The following is a 19506-nucleotide window of genomic DNA, read 5'->3' on the forward strand; positions in this document are numbered from 1 at the left end:
CTGAGAGGTTTGTATATATATGTTACTGTATTTTGGATATGAATACGCCACAGGTAGCATGCCAGGCTCTACCAAGTGGGCAATAGACTCTTGGTAGCTTGTTAGGTTCTCCAAGATGGAGAACTAGGCTATTAGATGTCGCTTCCAGGAGCTTGGTTTTATAGTGTCTGGATGTTGGCCATTGATGGGATTACACGGTTCTGGGGGCAGTCTCTGGGTATGACTGCCTAATTACTGGAAAATGGGGGATCTGGGTGGAAGAGGCCCAGTCCCAATCCGAGCAGCCTTGGAGATCTCAGCCCCGGGTCCCGCACACCTTGATTCCTCCGCCGGGTCCCTCATGCATGAGGCTCGTCCCAATGTGTGGAGAGTGGCCCTGAGCATGGCTGTGGCTGGGTTCCGGAGTCCTCAACTATCGAGGCTCTGCTGGTGGGGGAGGGAAATGCAACCCGTCTTCTCCGAGGTGCCCCGGTGAAGACAACCAGGGTATCTTCATGACCGTATATTATATTATATTATATTATATTATATTATATTATATTATATCATTTTATAATATAATAACATTATATTCATGCAGTATTAATGTTAACATATCATAAATTATGATACTCGATGACCTTTAAAATAACTCCTTTCAAATTAACATTTCTTTCTTTTTTTTTTCTTTTTGGGTCACACCCAGTGATGCTCAGGGGTTACTCCTGGCTTTGCACTCAGGAACTACTCCTGGCGGTGCTTGGGGGACCATATGGGATGCCGGGGATCGAACCCGGGTCGGCCGCGTGCAAGGCAAACGCCCTACCCGCTGTGCTATCGCTCAGGCCCCTCAAATTAACATTTCTGTAGTGAAAATCGCTAGTACTTCAACGACAAATTCTAATCTCTCTTTTAAGTTCATCACAAATACTCAAATTTATAGGGCTGGATTGATAGCCCCAGAGGTTAGGTCTCTTAGCTTTCATATTTCTGACCCTGGTTTAATTCGGAGCACTGTATATGTTTCCCGAAGTGATCTCTGAAGTGCAGAGCCAGAAAAGTTCTGAAGTACGGAGCCAGGAGTAAGCCTTCAGCACTGCCCATGTTGAGTACAAAATACAGGCACTTCCCAACCCCACAAAAGTTACAACTGTACATAGCTAATACATTTTTCTATTGCATTATTTTGTTTTATAACATTTACATAGTTATTTGTATTGTTGTCTTCATATTATACATGTTATAATATGTTCTCATATGATAACTCTGATTCACACATTTTAAAATGGATTTGAAAGAATCCAGAGAGACAGTTTAGTGAGTAAGGTGCTTACCAAGAATGTGGCGAGCCACAAATAAGTCCCGAACATACTTGGGTGTGGTCCCAACCCCATACTTAAATAAATGAATGAAATCTATTGTTAAATGTTGATAATTATTTCACAGGAGGAGACTAGAAACTTAGATGAATCCAGTAACAGTACAATTCATTTTAGGGTTACACATTCCATTGATTTCTCCAGTTACCAGGAATGAGAGTCATTGTCCTGAGATCCAAACCTGGCCCAGGAAGCACTGGGCTGAACTGGGGAGGTCCTGGCCTAATACTCCGGCAGGAACAAACAATTCTCTGCAGTTTTAGAGTGAATCCTACTGACAGACTTGAACTCAGAGAAAGGTGAGGTGTTTCTTGAACTAAGTGAATGAAAAAAGTTTAATTTTAAGCCTATCTCAAACTACACACTAATTAGAGATGGATTATGTACAATATTCTGCTGATTTGAATTTTTAAAAAATTAAGTCAATGAAAGCATAAAAAAAAGTTGTTGTAATATCTTGAACTATGCAATCCTGGGGCACACCCAGTGGTGCTCAGGGCTTAGTCCTGGCTCTTCACTGAGGTACCACTGTTGGTAGAGCTGATGTACAAGGGATTCACCCCAGGTTGACCATGCCACATGCAATGCAAAGCAAGTTCCCTACCAGCTTCTCTCTTGCTCTAGTCCATAGGCAAATATTTTAAAGAGACTTAAAATTTTTGACTGTAAAATTCAAAAGAGAGAATAATATATTGAACCATTGAAAATTTCAGAATAATCCTAAGGATCTGTTATGAAAAATAAAAGGCAAGCAGTATTCTGAAAACTATTGGGTATTTGAGGCACTCTACCAGTTGTACTCTAATATCACCAGTTTCATCTGAAAGATTTGAGAATGGGACTGGTAAATGAGAAGAGTGTGAAGAACTGAAATTAGTAACTTCATTAAAACAGGATGAAGTAGATATAAAGAAAACAATACAGGTAAAGATGGACACTAAACAATTTATTATTATTTCCTTTAGATGAATTTGTCTGCCAAGATATGTTCCACTCAAAAGGAATACTTTTTTTCTTAAGCCTCAATAACAGCCAAAGGCACAGAAGCAAAACTCTTTTTAATGCCCAGAAAAAAATTACAAAAGATGTCATCAAACATTTACTAGAACTGGACTGAACTTAAGAAGTTAAAATAATTCTGAGTTTATTCTTATTCTCTTTTCCTCTTTCAAATAACTCTAGCTAGGGTCCAAACCCTCAGGGAGAAAGTATAGAAAACATATTATATTAAATGAGAATCCCATTCAAGCTCAATAATTGATGCCACTTTTCTGTGTTACAACTCCCACAATACTTGAAAGCATCCATTATACAAAAAAAATATATTGTAGTGGAGTGTCCATGTGAAAAAGCATCCCAAAGCTCAACAAGACATGTATTCATTATTAAAATATCATTGCAGTTTCTAAAGCTGTGTAGTTGCTAACAAGCTGTAGTTCTAAAAACATACAATAACAAGACCCACCTATTGAAGGCAGGTTGCAAAAATCATAGACTGGGGGAAATTCCACTGGTTTAATAAAGTAGTATTTCTTGAAATCATGAAATTATTTTTAGGAACAACTTTTAAAAGAATATCATAACAGAAAAGATACAAAATCAAAGCAAATAACTGCATTTTATAACTGCATTAAATAACCATTGACTAACTTAAAATTTAGTTGTACCAAAAAACAGATCTTTGAAAAATCTCATGCAAGTGAGTAATCTTGTTGAAAAGTTTAATAAAAAAGGGGCCGGAGCGATAGCACAGCGGGTAGGGCGTTTGCCTTGCACGCGGCCGACCCGGGTTCGATCCCCGGCATCCCATATGGTCCCCCAAGCACCGCCAGGAGTAGTTCCTGAGTGCAAAGCCAGGAGTAACCCCTGAGCATCGCTGGGTGTGACCCAAAAAGAAAAAAAAAAGTTTAATAAAAAAAGCTCATTGTATTATCTTTATATGAATTCCTGTTGTTGAATACTTGGGTTTTTTATATATTGCTTTAAAAAAATACTGAAAGAAAAGCAAGAGGATTTCACATTACAGGCACTTGCATAAGGTATTTATTCATCTCAAAAAATAAGCTAAATGTAAATATATAAATAAAGATGATAAAACAAAAACTAATTACATCTTAGGAAATACATAGTGTTTTAAATTTATTTCAGCATAATGTGGCCAAAACAACATATATTGAAGAAGTATAAATAACAGATTGAATTGTATTTAAAAAAATTCATAATTGAAGATATTGTGTATATTACCAAAATAATTTTGCTTTCTATAACACTCAAAAGATGGCATATTAACATTAAATAAAACTTACCTTATTTATCTATTTAAAATTATTTAAATAAGGCATTATGATTTTTAGGATCCATGTAGTTTTTGTTCTACTTATCTTTTTCTCAAGTAAGAAATGATTAGTCAATTCATATTGTCACTAAATATACCATTAGATTCTGCAAGCATTTAAAGAATACTTCTAACATGAGCAAAACGACTCAAAATTGTTTCATGACTTCATTTCTCCCAGCAGCTGCATAGTATTTCATTGTGTAGAAGTAACAAAATTTCTTTAACCAGTTGTCTTTCACGGGCACTTGGGTTGTTTCCAGATTCTGGCTATTGTGAACAATGCTAAATGAACATAGAGGCACAGAAGTCATTTCTACTGTGAGCTTTTACATCCTTGGAATATATTCCCATAAATGTTATTGTGGGGTCATATGGAAGGTCAATTTTTAGTTTTTGAAGGAATATACATACTGTTTTCAAAAAAGAAATTGGACCAGTCGACATACCCAACAACAGTGAAAGAGTGTCCCTTTTACCCCACATCGAAGCTAGCACTGGTTGCTTTTGTTCTTTTGAATATGTGCCAGTCTCTGTGGTGTGAGATGGTATCTCATTGTTGTTTTGATCTGCATCTCCCTGATGACTAGCGATGTGGAACATGTTTTCATGTGCCTTTTGGCCATTTGTATTTCTTTTCTGAGGAATCTTCTGTTCATTTCTTCTCCCCATTTTTTGAGGGGTTGAAGGTTTTTTTCCTTGTACAGTTCTACTAGTATCTTGTATATCCTGGATATTAATCCCTTAACTGATGGGTATTTGTGAGTTTTCACACAACACCACAAGATACAATGAAGATAAGGATAGAAAGAACGGTTTTCAGTGGTGGGGCCGCACACAGGCAGGACACGGAGGTGGTGCTCCGTCTCTCCCTATAGGGCACAGTCATGGTCATTGTTATGGCCGTAGTCCCGTCATCAGAGTTCCATCATCCAAGTCTCCTCATAGACCTCAGAGTCTCCAGAGTCTCAGTTCTCCCCCTTGTTTTCAGCATCTTGTCGTCCACCTTCCCATTCATGACTTCTAGTCTTCAACATCCAGTCTTCCCTCTAAGTCTTCCCTCAGCGTCTTCTCTATCCCCTTCATTCTTCTGTCTCTGTCTTCCTCAACCTCTGTCTCCTGGTCTCTGGTCTGCGACCATTGTCTTCCTATTCTTTGTCACCTCTTTCATTTTATTCTCTTGCCTCTACCTTCCGTCTCCAATCTCCATCATCCCTCGTCTTCTGTCTCAAGCCTCTAGTCGGCTGCCATTGCTTTTTTCTTCTGACTCCAGTTGTCAGTCTTCAGTCTCTCTCTCTCTCTCTCTCTCTCTCTCTCTCTCTCTCTCTCTCTCTCTCTCTCTGCACCTCAGTTTTTAGTCTCTCCTCACAACCCCTTACAGCACAGTTATATAGGAATCAAGTAGGGTGAGGATACAAAGGTGGGGTTGAACATTAACAAATCAACAAAGAGAGATAAATGCCACTCCTTCTCAAGGACACAATCCCATCTAAGGAGATTACTCAAGGTTATTAGGAGATCTGTACAAAGAGCAGGATTCCATCCAGGGTGCATTGCATTCTCCTCAGCTAGTAATCCACTTAAACAGCACTATAGCACTGTCATTCTGTTGTTCATCGATTTGCTCGAGTGGGCACCAGTAACGTCTCTTGTGAGATTTGCTGTTACTGTTTTTGGCATATTGAATATGCTACAGGGAGCTTGTCAGGCTCTGCCATGCAGGCAGGATCCTCTCGGTAGCTTGTCGGGCTCTCTGGGGCTCTCTGAGAGGGATAGAGAAATCGAAAACAGGTTGGCCATGAGCAAGGCAAACGGCCTACCCACTGTTCTATGTCTTCAGTCCACTTAAACAGACATAATAAATTTATTTCTTGAAATATTTCTAGCAATGTCATTGTGTATGAGCACAGTACGATATATTAAGTTTAAAGGTTGGTTCTTCCTGGGGATATCTCACTGTATATATTCCAGACCACAATCCTCAGGCCAGGTTACTCTTCCTAACCCTACCACAGTCCTTATTCAGTTACCTCTTTTTGGGGGGTTATAAAAGAATTTGTCCATGACCATGCTCTTAACTTATACTTAAGTATGGCACTTGGCCTGGACCATTTCATTGCTAGGGTAGCTCACAACTTTCCCTGGGTCCATCAGTTGCTTGTCAGAACCCTACTCTTACAGTAAAAAATACTCTTACTCTTACAAAGGCAACTGAGGTTGAGTCAAGTAAATATGGATGCCCAAGAGTAAATATTATTTTGTAGTGAATTAACTCTCATGTTACATAGCATAGCATCAATTTTCTTCCTGTGTATATACAAAAAGGATCACCGTATCACTGTCATCCTGTTGTTCGTCGATGTACTTGAGTGGTCACCAGTATCACTTGAATCACTTGTCATCTTGTTGATCTTTGATTTACTTGAGCAGGCGCCATAACATGTCAATTTGTCCCTGTCTCGTGCTAGTGCAGCCCAATGATATCTGCTTGCTCCAGGAACAAAAAGAGCCTCAAATTGTTCATTCAGAGATTTGACAAAGAAATCTGATCATCTAGTTGGTGGGTGGCTGTGCGGTCTTCTGACTTCCTGTGGAATCCAGTCAGTAACAGTTCTAGTCCAGCTGTCATCTCTGAATCTCATTATATGACCAGCCCATCTGATTTTTGATGCCTTGGCAAACGAGACAGCGTCCCTGATTCTTGACAGTTGACAGAGGTCAGAACTCTGGATTCCTTCTCTCAATCGAGTGAGATGTGATACTCCTAGCATAGCTCTTTCGATTCCTCTTTGGGATACCCGAATAGCATTGTCATCCTGTTTGCGTAGGGCCCAGGTCTCTGAGGCATATGTTAGTGCAGGAAGAATGGTGGAATCAAAAAGATATGCCCGGAGTCGGAAGTTCTTCGTCATCTTAACCACTTCTTCAGAGCTCTTGAAGGCATTCCAAGCTGCTCTCTTCCTCCTGCGCAGTTCTGGTGCCAAGTCATTCCTCATGTAGATTTCTCCATCCAGGTACACATAGCTGCTGCATTTGGAGATGTTCCTTCCATTGAGAGCAAATGGAGCTTCAGGGACTACTTCAACATTTATGAGCATTGTCTTGTTGAGATTCAGCTGCAATTTGACCTTTCCACACTCATGGTTGAAGCTGACCAGCATTTGTGCCACTTGGCTAATGCTTGGCATTATGAGAATGATGCCATCAGCAAAGCGGAAGTGGTGTAATTGCTCACCGTCTATCTTCACTCCTATTCCTTCCCATTCCAGTCGTTGTGTGATGTTTTCATTCCTCCCAGCCCTGAGATTTCAGCAGTCTATCCTTATCCATCTTTCCCAATGATTGCAGGCTCTTCCAGGGTCAGGGGAATGAGACCTCCTAGCATTACTGTTTTTGGCATATCAAATATGACATGGGCGGCTTGCCAGGCTCTGCCATTGTGGGCAGGATACTCTTGGTAGCTTGTTGGGCTCTCTGAGAGGTATGATACAAAAAGGATATTGCTAAATAAACCATACAAATGATATAAAGGAAAGAGGAAAGCAATATAGGATTATTAGTTGTGCCTCAGCTGCAGTGTTGTAGGAGTGGTTCAACAGACCCTAAGCTCCCTGTGGAAGCAGCAAAGACAATCCACTGTTATCCAACAGGTTTGGGTAAATATTCTTTCCCATTCTGTGGGCTCTCTCTGTATTTTTGGTCACTGTTTCTTTTGAGGTGCAGAAACTTCTTAGTTTAATATAGTCCCATTTATGTTTCCACTTGCTTGGCCAGTGGTGTTTCATCCTTAAAGGTCTTTTTAGCTTCAATGTCATGGAGGGTTCTGCCTACATTTTCCTCCATGTACCTTATGGAGGCAGGTCTGATACTGGGTCTTTAATCCACTTTGATCTGACTTTTGTGCCTGGCATTAGACAGAGGTAAGAGGTTTTATTTTGTTTTGTTTTGTTTTGTTTTTGCAGGTCGTTGTCCAGTTTTCCTAGCACTACTTGTTGCAGAAGGTTTCCTTATTACACTTCATATTTATTGTTGCTTTGTCAAAGAGCGAGTGATCATATACTTGAGAGTCTGTGACAGAATATTCGACTCTGTTCTATTGGTCTTTGAGTGTGTTTCTAGCCCAATACCATGCTGTTTTAATTACTACTGCTTTGTAGTACAGTTTGAACTTGGGGAATATGATATTACCTCTCTTCTTTTTCTCAAGAATTGCTTTAGCTATTCATGGAGGTTTATTGGTCCATATGAATTTCAGGAGTATCTTGTCTATTTCTTTGAAAAATATCATGGTTATCCTGAGAGGGACTGCATTAAATCTGTATAGCGCTTTGGGGAGTATTGCCATTTTGATAATGTCAATCCACCCTATTCATGCACAGGGGATGTGTCTCCATTTCCTAATGTCCTCTTTTATTTCTTGAAACAGTGTTTTGTAATTTTCCTTGTATAGGTCCTCCACCTCTTTAGTCAAGTTGATTCCAAGGTAATTGATTTTTTTTTTTTGCTTTTTGGGTCACACCCAGCGATGCTCAGGGGTTACTCCTGGCTTTGCACTCAGGAATTGCTCCTGGCAGTGCTTGGGGGACCATATGGGATGCCGGGGATCGAACCCGGGTCGGCCGCGTGCAAGGCAAACGCCCTACCCGCTGTGCTATCGCTCCTGCCCCGGTAATTGATTTTCTGAGATACTATTTTGAACAGGAATTTTTTTAAATATCTCTTTCTTCTCTTTAAATAAATAAATATATATATATGTATATATATATATCTATGTATATATATATATATATATATATATATATGAAAGCCATGGACTTTGGGGTATTGATTTTGTAGCCTGCCACTTTACTATACAAACCTATTATTTCTAGGAGCTTTTCTACATAGTCTTTAGGATTTTCTAGTATAGTATCATATTGTCTGAAAATAGTGATAGCTTGATCTCTTCCTTTCCTATCTGTATGCCTTTAGTATCTTTTTCTTGCCTATCTATATAGACTTTTGTGTAAAAACACGTAAAAGAAAAATAAAGGGGTGAGGAGCACCTCACCGAGCCAGGCACTGAGCACAGGGCAGCGGCGCTGACTCTCCCGCCATCTGCGTTCGGTAGTCTCCAGCTGCTTCCCCCACCCCGGGGAGGTTGATGGCGATGATGAGGAAGGAATGGAGGCAAGCTGGTTGGTCTCAATCGAAGTTTATTCCAATCAATAGGGGGTAAAATTCTATCCCTTAGGGAATGCTTTCACTAGGACAGAATCTCTCTCAGCAGGATATCCGCCCAAGAGCAGAATCCCATGGGTGTGTTTCTCTTCTTTTTGTCCAACTAATATAAAAGTATTTATATTATAAATCATTTTGTATGGACATAGCAAGAGATGCATTAAGCTTATAGAGTTGCTCTCCTGGGGTCATCTCGATCTCAGACTACAGTTCTCAGGCCAGATTAGTCTTTCCTATCCCTAGCTGGGTCCTAGTCTCATTGTTGCTTTTGGATTATGACATGACATGTCCATGACCAAGCTCTTAACATATAGTTAAGCATTAGGCACTTTGGCCAGTCCCATCTCGATGCCAAGGTAGCACATAACTCACCGCTTGCCCTGGGTCCGTCCCGTCCCTCGTTGGGACCCTGCTTTTTGGGGTGCTAGGAAGTAAGGGCAGCTGAGGCTTAAGTCCAGAAAGCAGATGCCCGGGAGTGAATAATATTTGAAGCCAATTAAGTCCCATGTTACCAAAGCATATTAACAATTGTCTTTCTTTGTCCATATAAAAAGGTTATTGTTTTAAAGTAAACTATTCAAAAGACATAAGAGAGGACAAAGACAATATTAACTTACAATACAAGTTCACTGTCCTAGCAAGGTCTGACCTTACAGATTAACAGAGTTTGATTAGGGGAAGGTCTGAATAATTAGTTGGGGAAGGGAGCATAGAAGTAATTAAGGATAAACAAAGGAATGAGAGTGACTCGGGAGCACTTTGATGGGTGTGACTGATATAACTAAGCTCCTAGTGGCAAGAGGAGCAGGACATAGCAATGTAGTCTAGAATTGTTTAGAGATTATTACCAGATAAACCCAAACTCTGTGGCAAGGGAGAAAAGACAAACCAATGATATCCAACAGACTTTCTTTTAAGGCTGTTTCTCCATAGTAAGAGGACAAATAATAAGGTAAACTGCTCATGGGAAAATCACTGTCACTGTTACTATAATACCCTTGTTTGTCAATTTACTCAAGTGGGCACCAGTAACGTCTTAATTCCTCCCAGCCCTGAGATTTTAGCAGCCTCTCCTTACTTGTATTTCCCAATGACTGGAGGCTCTTTCAGGGACAGGGGAATGAGACCTAGTGTTACTGGTTTTGGCATATCAAATACGCTATGGGTACCTTTCCAGGCTTTGCCCCTGTGGCCCTGTGGGAGGAATACTCTCGGTAGCTTGCTGGACTCTCCTAGAGGTATGTGTGTGTGTCTGTGTGTTTGTGTGTGTGTGTGTGTATATATATATGCATATATATGTATTATATGTATATATATATTAGCTCTATGATTTACTGCCTACTGTCTGAACTCCCTGAACTCCATGAAATATGGCATGGTAATTATGGAAAATGGGTAGGAAGTGTCTTATAACGTGTTGCGCGGTCCTGAAAGTGGACTGGAGCGTGGTGGCAATTGCGTAGTGGCATTGGCTGCCAGGGCTGGGTCCCTTGGGGTGGGAAGGATTCTTACCTGCCCCCTTCTGGAGCACCACTAGTGAAAACAGCCTGGCTCGGAGTCCCCTCATGGGAAAATATGCTTCATATTTCATAACTCAGAGTTATCAAAAAAGAGTATTTCTACATGGCGTCTCTATTTTGCTGTTGCTGCTGCTGCTTGGGCACCATGGTCATGTCAGCTTTCCTATCTTTCTTTGCACAAAGGTACTGCACTTTCACGACCACCTACATTTTTCAGACCACCCAGCTCTGTCCTTGTTTTGCATCTGGTTCGCATCTTCCTTTTCTCTCCTCCACTCTTGTCTTGGTAATCTGTTTCAAAGGAAGTTGTAATTTCTTTATTAGTGAATTCTTCCAAAGTGCCTGTCATAGTCAGGATGGGCGTAGTGGGAGGAAAAACTGGGGACACTGGTGGTTGGAAATGTATACTTATGAAGAGCTCAGTATTGCAACATTGTATGACTAAAACATGATCATTAACAGCTTTGTAACTGTATATCTTATGGTGATGCCATAATTTTTTAAATACTGTATTCTTCCATTTTCTGTTTTTATTCTTCTGTAAATCCTATGATTCTGAGATTGCTCCTCCTGATATTGTTAAAAAAACATTTAATTATTCTATTTTTGTTGTTGTTTTGGGACAATTCCCTGCAGTGCTCAAGATTCATTCTGTCTCTTTTTGTAGGGATAATTCCTGGCAAAGGGTCAGGGAATCCTACAGGGTGCTAGGGACTTAGCTGTGCAGGCTGCCTCCAAGACAAGAGAATTAAACTTGTAGAATTTCTCCAGGCCCACCTCACAGGAGGGAGAGTTTTACCTTAGGGGGAAAGTAAATGTGTGGTCTTGGGTAGTGTTCCTGGTGGCAAATAGGAATTTGGAAATTCTGGTTCACAGGGAGGATAATTTTACCTTTACATCCACTATTGTATTTTCATTTTCTTTTTGAATAGCTTTCTGAAAATAACTATCAACATTGTTAGGTGTACCAACTAAAAAAAAATTATCAAGACATAGAAATATCTTCTCCTATCTTTCTTTCCCTAGATGCTAGATGGATCCAGAAGAACCCAGAGTCTTTGTGGAAACACAAAGCTGATAATTCTGTTTCTCTATGCCATCAAATACTGAATAAAATTGCTAACTAAGGTACCATCCACAGCTATGAGAAATTCAAAGATTTGTTGGTGCAATACTTTGTGACTTGTTGAGAGCATTGCCCAGCACTCTCCTCCCTCTCAAAGTTAACAACCACACCCCCATATTTTAAACTCTAAGGCGAAAGCGCAAGACATGTGTGTTTTGTGACAAATCCCATAGCTCATCTACCTGTCCTGGGGAGTAGGACCTGTTCTTATGGCTTCCTAGTTCACTGATGTCTTTGAATCTTCACTTTCACTCCACCCCATCAAGGGTGGATCAATCCCCTTTTCAGAAGTATAAAACCTCATAACCTTCTCTGGGGGAAGGTAGCCCAAACCAAAGAGTGCTCAGGGGCTACTCTGGCTTTGTCCTCAGGAGTGAGCCCCACTTGTGGTGAGGGAGCAATATATGGTGCCAGGGATCAAACTGTATGGGAGGTAAGCACCTCAAACTCTGGCTTTTATATTATCTTTCTGCTACCTGCCCCTACTCCCAGAACTATTTTTAAAGAATTTGACTTACCTGAGAACCATGTAGTCACTTTTTTGACTTCCCTTACATAAGAGCCCTGACTCTCAGTGTGGCCCTCCTCTCTTTTCTTTAACTTTACCAAATGCCAGGGGAAGAATAATGTGGGTCTTTGGGCATGGATGAGGCTTCTAGACTAGTTCTCCCTCTCTGAGAACCCTGCAAGCTACCAAGAGTTTTCTGCCTGCACTGGAAAGCTTGGCAATCTCCCTGTGGTGTCTTGACATGCTGAATACAGTAACAATGATGGGTCCCATTCCCCTGACCCTGAAGAGCCTCTAATGTGGCACCGTTGAGAAAGAGAGGCTGCTAGGATGAAAGGAGACATTACTGGGCCCGCTCGAGCAAATGGACAATCAACAGGCTGTATAAAAATAAAAAGAAAAGGCGCGGGCGAGGGAAGGGACGCCTCACCACACCGAGCTAGGCACAGGGCCTAGGGCAGCAGCTCTCTCTCCCACCACCCGAGTTTGATAGCCTCCGGCCGCTTCCCCCACCCCGGGGAGGTTGATGGCGAAGATGTGGCAGGCGAAGGAAGGAACGGAGCCATGATGGTTGGTCTCACTTGCAGTTTATTCCAATCTTCCCTCTATACACTCTCCGCCGCCCCCTCACCTTCTCTCCAAACCCCTATTATTGATCATGGCCCTTCCAAAGGGCACAATACATTGACTTCACCAAAGGCACCAAAAGATCTTACAGGAAGAACATTGAGGCAACATAATTCTCTTGTATCTGCAGGCCATTAATCTAGGTCCCCCAAAAGAAGATACAAAACCAAAACCAAAGCCTTCATTGGGCTGAAAGCACTCGGAGGATTTACATCCCACAGACTGGGCTGGGCTGCAGCAAGAAATCTACATTGTCAATTACAAACTAGACAGCACCTGAAATTTACATCCCAAAGACTAGTCTGGGCCAGAGCCTGGAATCTACAATGTCACCTAAGATCTGCAGGTCAAAGATCAGCTAGGTTTCTGTGACAAAAGGTTTCTGTGACAAAACTCCAGAAGGCAGCTGGAAAAGGGGAAATATTCCAACAACAGGCTAACAGTGACAGTGATACAGTGACAGGGGAAAAAATGTACTGGGGATAGCAGTTAGAATCAGTCACAGTCACAGTGATACAGTGACAGGGAAAAAAATGTACTGGGGATAGCAGTTAGAATCAGTCAAATTAAGATAAGTTGGCTGAACAAGATACGTTCTAAATTCCCTTTCTCTTTCCAAAATTGCTGATTCACAATAAAACTAATTTTATAATGCATCTTTCTGATAAATTGTTTCAGTGATCCTTGTATCTTGTTAGCTCAGTTAGAAATAAAAATATGTTTAAGCCATTTGTTGAGATGCATTCAAAAACAATAGGGGATCCATTTATTTTTCAGAAATGATTTATTTTTATTGCAAAATCAAGAAAAAATGCTTTAAAATGTCATTAATATTCAGGCAAACTATGGTCAATGGCAAGTGTTTCATTGACATGTCCATAACTTCTAAAGCAATACTATTATGTGGATAGTTCTGCTACATCCATTTATTTTTATAAAGTAACAAGCACTTAGAGTTTAATAAGAAACTTGTGTAAGAATAGATATAACAAGTAGTAAACCTAAAATTCAAGTACAAATGAATCTGCCCCTTACATATCATCTATACCTGCTGCAAAAATTCATTGCATATTTAGTGTGGTACTATAACATGAATTCACTATCCTTAAGTTAAAAGGCTAGAAATCCCTGACACTACTGTCAGGGATTTTTTTTTTCTTCCAAGAGTCTCTGGGGAAGAATCCATTGCTCTGCCTTGTTCTGATCAAAGGCTGCCCATACTCTTCCACTCATTTCCTTTCCTTCCCCTTCAAGGTGAGAAGCAGGACTTTTCTAGTGTTTATTCCATAGTTGTATTCTCCCTGACTCCTCTGTTCTTCCTTTCTCTTCCATTTTTAGTACCTCTTCTCATTTAACGGACCCACTTTGACAATCTCTACTCTAGAGCTAGCTAAGTAGTAATTCATATGAAAATATTTAATTGGTCAGGAGGAGCATTCCCAAGTTGAGTTTTGACATTTGTCAGCTAAATGGGCAAAGGTGCGACGTGAAAATGAGGACACAGTGCTGGAATTACTCATGAAATTTTCACTGCAGAGATTCTCAGATGTTGCCATGTTCAGACCAGGTAAAAGACAGGTATCCCCAGGATGACAAACAGTGATGCTTGGGGAACCATATTTCCTGGGTATTGACCGTGGTTGGCAGCACACAATGCGTCCACCTTAACTCCAGTATTGTCTTTCCAGTCCTCACCCCACCATTTATAATATTAATTCCTATTTGCTGGGTAATTTTACATAGCCATCAATTTGTAGAATTACGATGATAAATCTTTGTGGAGGCCATTATTTTGTCCATCACATTACAACACAAATCACAACACTTGTAACATTTCATGTAGTTCTTAGCCTCTTAATATCACTGTCACTGTATCACTGTCATCCCATTGCTCTTCAATTTGTTCGATCGAGCACCAGTAATGTCTCCATTGTGAGACTTGTTACTGTTTTTGACATATCAAATACACCACAGGTAGCTTGCCAGGCTCTGGCATGGGGGCAAGATACTCTCAGTAGCTTGCCAAGCTCTGCGAGAGAGATGGAGGAATTGAACCTGGGTCTGCGGCGAGCAAGGCAAACAACACCCTACCTGTTCTGCTATCGCTCTAGCCCTACCTCCTAAAAATGTATATCAGTGATGAAACTTTAAAAATTATTTCAATTTCAGAGATAAGTGGCTTATCTTATAAAATGAATTTTTTATTTTATTTATTTTATATTTTGATTATTTTTTTAAATTTTATTAGTGAATCACCATGAGGTACAGTTACAAACTTACAAACTTTCGTGTTTGCATTTCAGTCATACAGTGATTGTTTACCCACCCCTCCAACAGTTCGAATTCTTCTCCACCAATGTTCCCAATATCCTTCCCACCACCCACACCCCATCCGCAACCACCCCACCCCACTTCTGCAGTTTGCAATAGAGGTATTGAGTGGCCTTCATGTTCGGTCTATAGTCTACTTTCACTCTATAGCCCATAATATTCAGGCACACATCTTTCAAACTGAATGGGTTCTCCCCACATCCTCTATTTGGTGTTCCCTTCTCTATCTGAGTTGCCTTTTCCCCCAGCATGTAAGGCCAGTTTCCAAACCGTGGAGCAAACCTCCAGTTCCTTATTTCTACTGTTCTTGGGTGTTAGTCTCCCATTCTGTCACTTTATATTCCACAGATGAGTGCAATCTTTCTATGTCTGTCTCTTTCTGACTCATTTCACTTAACATGATACTTTACATGTTGATTCAGTTATATGAAAATTTCATGACTTCATCTTTTCTAACAGCTGCATAGTATTCAATTGTGTAAATGTACCAAAGTTTTTTTTAACCAGTCATCTATTTGGGGGCACTCTGTTTTTTTCCAGATTCTGGGTACTGTAAACAGTGCTTCAATGAACATACAAATGCAGATGCCATTTCTAGTATACCTTTTTGCCTCTTGAGGATATATTCCCAGCAGTGGTATTGCTGGGTCAAATGGAAGCTCAATTTCTAAGTTTTTGAGAAGCGTCCATATTGTTTTCCAAAAGGGCTGAACAAGTTGGCATCCCCACCAACAGTGAAGAAGAGTCCCTTTCTCCCCACATCCATGCCAAGACTAGTTGCTTTTGTTCTTTTGGATGTGGGCCAGTCTCTGTGGTGTGAAATAATATCTCGTTGTTTTGATCTGCAACTCCCTGATGATTAGTGATATAGAGCATTTTCTCATGTGCCTTTTTAGCCATTTGAATTTCTTCCTTGAGAAAATTTCTGTTCATTTCTTCTCCCCATTTTCTGATGGGGTTGGATGTTTCCTTCTTGTAGAGTTCAACCAGTGCCTTGTATATCCTTGATATCAAACCCTTATCACATGGGTATAGGGTGAATATTCTTTCCCATTCCATAGACTGTCTTTGTATTTTGGTCACTGTTTCTTTTGAGGAGCAGAAGCTTCTTAGTTTAAGATAGTCCCATTCGTTTTTCTCTGTTTTCACTTGCTTGGCCACTGGCATGTCATCTTCGAAGATACCTTTAGTTTCAATGTCATGGAGGGTTTTGCTAACTTTGCCTTCCATGTACCTTATGGATTCTGGTCTGATGTTGAAGTCTTTAATCCACTTTGATCTGACTTTTGTGCATGGTGTTAGGTAGACGTCTGAGCCATTTTTTTTGTATGTAGCTGTCCAGTTTTGCCAGAACCATTTATTAATGAGGGTTTTCTTGCTCCACTTCACATTTCTTGCTTCTTTATCAAAGATTAGATGATCATATATTTGAGGGTGTGTGTCAGGATATTCAACCCTATTTCATTGGTCTGTGGCCCTGCCTTTGATCCAGTATGATGCTGTTTTAATTATTGCCACTTTATAGTCGAGATTGAGGTTTGGGAGATGGGTTCTTGATGCCTCCCATCTTCTTTTCCCCAAGAATTGCTTTAGCTACTCGTGGGGGGTTATTATTCCATATGAATTGCAGGAGTGTTTGATCCATTTCTTTGAAGAATGTCTTGGGTATCCTTATAGGGATCATATTGAATCTGTACAATGTTTTGGGGAGTATTACAATTTTGACAATATTAATTCTTCCAATCCATGAGCAGGGGATATCTTTCCATTTTCTTGTGTCCTCTTTTATTTCTTGAAGTATCTTCTTCTAATTTTCTTTCTACAAGTCCTTTCCCTCCTTAGTTAAGCTGATTCCAAAGTACTTTATTTTCTGAGGCACAATTGTGAACGGGATTGCTTTTTTTCATGTCACTTTCTTCTCTCTCATTATTTGCGTATAGGAAAGCCATGGACTTTTGGGTATTGATTTTATAGCCTGCAACTTTACTATATGAGTCTATTGTTTCTAAGAGTTTCTTGGTAGAGGTTTTAGGGTTTTCTAAGTATAGTATCATATCATCTGAGAGTAGTGAGAGCTTGATTTCTTCCTTTCCTATCTGAATGCCCTTAATATGTTTTTCTTGCTTAACTGCTATTGCAAGTAATTCCAGTACTATATTGAACAGAAGTGGAGAGAGTGGGCATCCTTGTCTTGTCCCTGATTTTAGAGGGAAGGCTCTTAATTTTTTCTAAATCAGGATGATGTTTGCCATAGGCTTGTAGTAGATGGCTTTGACTATATTGAGGAAAGCCCCTTCTATATACATTTTGGTGACAGTTTTGCTCATAAACGGGTGTTGGATCTTGTCAAATGCCTTCTTTGCATCTATTGATATGGTAATATGGTTTTGTCTTTTCTTTTGTTGATATGATTGATTTTTTTTATGGATTTTCAAATGTTAAACCATCCTTGCATCCCCCAGATGAATTCCACTTGGTCATAGGGTATGATCTTTATACTTGTCTATTGATGATAAGTCATCATCAGGTGGCTTTCAGCCATCATATGAATATTCCATCTGTAAAATTCTCATTTTATATACCAAGTACTTCTTTCTCTTTATAATTATAAGAGCTAGAAGGAAGAGATCCTCACTTAGGCATCCACGGTGGGGAGATTATAGTGCAGTTTTCAGCATCAATAAAGTGCAATTTCAAAGGAAAGTCATTAGAATGTCATTTTTCTCATGTTCATTTCTATAGTATTCATTTAGGTACTCTCCTACTGAGGAGTTCAAATAAATATAAACATAACCAGTAGGTAGACCTTTATAAATAAAAACAGAATATTATATCCTAGGAGATGTGCACAAAGGGAGTATAAATTTTTATGGTGTCCATTGCAAAATGATAGAAGTGTGTTTTTTAAAAACATAGTGTTCTATCAAAAAGAACCAATATGTCTTAACAAAACATGCCATTTGAATACCTCTGATTTAATTCTATTTAAGTATAAATATAAGATGATTATATTGCTTAAAAAACAAATTGCCAAATGAAACATAATAGAAAATTAAGACCTGACTATTCAGAAATCATTCAGCCAATTCAACTGCCTAAGTATAATGTATATATTTATTGTATGCACTCAACGTTTGCTGTATGTATAATAAAGTTTTATATGGATGTACTGAACTCAGTAGGAGCAAGAATTGTTACACAAAATCACAAATAAACTTGAAACTAGTTCTCTGGTGGTGTGCCAAAAGAAAATTTGGAATGTTTATATACATACTCAAATTTACTACAGCCATGACTCCTATGTAGCACTTGACTTTTCTACCACTGTTTTCTACATATATGATAGTATTTTGGACTTTGGTTGTTTTTAATATTAATATTCCTCAGAATATTCAAAAGCACTTGTTAGAAATTAGAATTTGTGGGTTTCTGTTTGTTTTGTTTATGTAGGGCCACACTCAGTGGTGATCAAGGCTTATACTTGGCTTGGTGGTCAGGGATCTTCTAGCGGTGCTCAAGGGACCATATGAAGCATCAAGAATTTGAATCGTAGTCAGCTGCATACAGAGAAAGATCTTTAATCTGTGTACTATCTCTCTAACCTCCTAATTGAAAAGTGTGGTAGCCAATACCAAATTACTAACTCTGGTTGTCTAAAAGAACTCAGAAATTTGCATCTCTAACAAGTTCTTGAGAAAGACTGATGCTATGTCTCTAGGTTCATATTTTGAGAATCATAGTAATAAATTAATGATTATTTTAATGATGATGAACTGTCTCAAAATCACAATATTCTACTCCTTCTACCTTCTCTTTCCTCTTTGAGTGGATTCTTGCTGAACATCACCTGTCTGAGTCAGATTTAACTCTGTCAGGTGTAATCCCTAAGGAAGGAAAAAAATTCAAATGGCTAAAGGTCATAAAAATTACAATGGAAGCTTGCTGGAAATAACAATGGAAGATTGTTGGAGAAACAAAATTATAGAATAGCTCCCCCCTCACCCCGTTCCCGCCCAGCCCTCACGATCCCCATCGCTTGTGACTCGGACAGGCCTCTGAGGACACCAGCCGGAGTTCTGCAGGGAGTGCCCACCCACCTAGCCCCTGGCCACTCTTCTCTACAGGTCCATGGGCTGGGGACCAGTATCCAAACTGGCTGGGGATGTGGCCTCCACTCTAGGGGCGTGGCCTATGCGGAAATGGGGGTGGCCTCTGTGGAAGTGGAAGTGGCCTTCTTTGTGGAGCTGTTATAGCCCCCTTCAGAGTGCTCTTGACTCACATCCAAACTTTTATCACCTAAATCTGTGGAAAACAACCTGTCCACCTTAAACACAATCCGAAAACAGTCCCCTGGCCCACTCCAACTTCATCAAAATACCAGTGTACACAAGAAGTTGCTCAAGCCCAATATTTAAGAACACCTCCTCCACAGGTTCACTCAATGCCTATCATAAGTCACAGAAAAATATCTGAGAGCAAGG

This window comes from Sorex araneus, chromosome 1 (assembly GCF_027595985.1).
Source record: "Sorex araneus isolate mSorAra2 chromosome 1, mSorAra2.pri, whole genome shotgun sequence".
Lineage (NCBI taxonomy): Eukaryota > Metazoa > Chordata > Mammalia > Eulipotyphla > Soricidae > Sorex > Sorex araneus.